General features: G+C 45.8%; 1 non-coding gene across 1 annotated transcript; it reads left to right on the forward strand.

The window, feature by feature from the left end:
• Positions 1 to 1,367: 1,367 nt before the first annotated feature.
• Positions 1,368 to 1,461, forward strand: Trnay-gua (transfer RNA tyrosine (anticodon GUA)). The gene is made up of 2 exons: positions 1,368 to 1,404; positions 1,426 to 1,461. It is a non-coding gene; the product is annotated as a tRNA-Tyr (tRNA).

Below are 1,461 nucleotides of genomic sequence, written 5' to 3' on the forward strand. Positions count from 1 at the left end.
ACACCACTAAAGAAACGTAAGGTATGTGAAGCTGAGAAGCGCCGTAAGATTGTTCGAGCAATAACTGACAATTCTCTTGTTTTTTTTGGCGCAATTTTTTCTCACGTTTGCGTCGCAACTTTACGTTGAATTGCGAAAGTATTTGTCATTACTTTAATCAGTAGAGGTGCAGTGCCCTTCAGGCAAAGGCGTTGAAAACAGTATGCCACGTCGTATCGCGGCGTTCTATTCCTCCGAAATAAATTCAGGTGTTGTAATCACTGCATCAGTGGCCTCGCCAGAAATATTTTTCGAGGGATATTATGCACCGCCGATACAGAAATAAAGACAAATACGGCCTGCGCGAAAACTATATCTTACTGTCGTTTTATTATGGTATTTTCGTTTTTATATTCCTGTATATCGACGCGGTGTATAAATAGCACGGACGAGAATAAAGGAAAGGAATGCACCGGTCGGAAAATTTATGGGGGTGTTCTGACACCGAAACACCACCCACGCTCCCTTTCTACGTTTCTGCTGCGCGTAAAAAAATGTACATCACAGCGAGGCAGCCTAGCAGGAATTGACTCATCGTGAAAATCGCGCTACGCAAACGGGAACAAAGAAAAGAGACACATGGACAACCGTTTGCTCACTTGTTTCTTTTCTTTGACCTCCTTTGTGTCGCGAAATGTATAATGTATGGTGACTTACTATGTTGATCAAATAAAGAAACATGACGTTCTTTGAATTAATTTTAAATTGATTATCGTAGAATTTGCTTCGGTAGAGTTTTGACAATTAAAACAATTAAGAGTTACAGCCACTTTCTGTAACCCCCTCCGTAGACGGCCATGTAGTGACATCAGACTGCAATTCTGACCTCATGACCTCTACCCGTCATCATGACCTCTACCCGCTCCTTTCCTGCGCTGCTCGAGTCCATTATTTGACTGACTCCGAGCACGCATCTTATTTCATCCCATCATCGAGTTATTACTGAGAAATAACTAATTATGACAGGTGAATCTGACCCGTTGTAATGATACAGTCGCCAGAGCAGTCAGTTTCAGTATAATGTTCCCTCAGATACGTACATTACATTGAGAGCTGCAGCGCGTTTTACACTATCTCTGGAACGAGCGTCGACGCGACGCAATTTTAGTCACAACCCAACGCCCCGCAGCCTCGCCGTAATAAGAACCAGGCGCTTCATAGTGCAGCCAGTTCACGTAAGAGTGCCCGTAACGGGACACGTGGAGTTTAGCTGAAAGAGGTTGGAGGCGGAGAGGGCGGTACGCACCTTCTGGCTTGCGTTTATGGGTCACTTTCTACTGTTCCAGGCCACAGCGTGCGGGCAAACCGGCTGCAGGCGCACATCCGTTCCGTCGATAGCTCAGTTGGTAGAGCGGTGGACTGTAGCGGTTCTTCAACGATGCGGATATCCATAGGTCGCTGGTTCGAATCCGGCTCGACGGA

Source organism: Haemaphysalis longicornis, unplaced genomic scaffold (genome assembly GCF_048455015.1).
Source record: "Haemaphysalis longicornis isolate Haplotype H1 unplaced genomic scaffold, Haemaphysalis longicornis Haplotype H1 scaffold_57, whole genome shotgun sequence".
NCBI lineage: Eukaryota > Metazoa > Arthropoda > Arachnida > Ixodida > Ixodidae > Haemaphysalis > Haemaphysalis longicornis.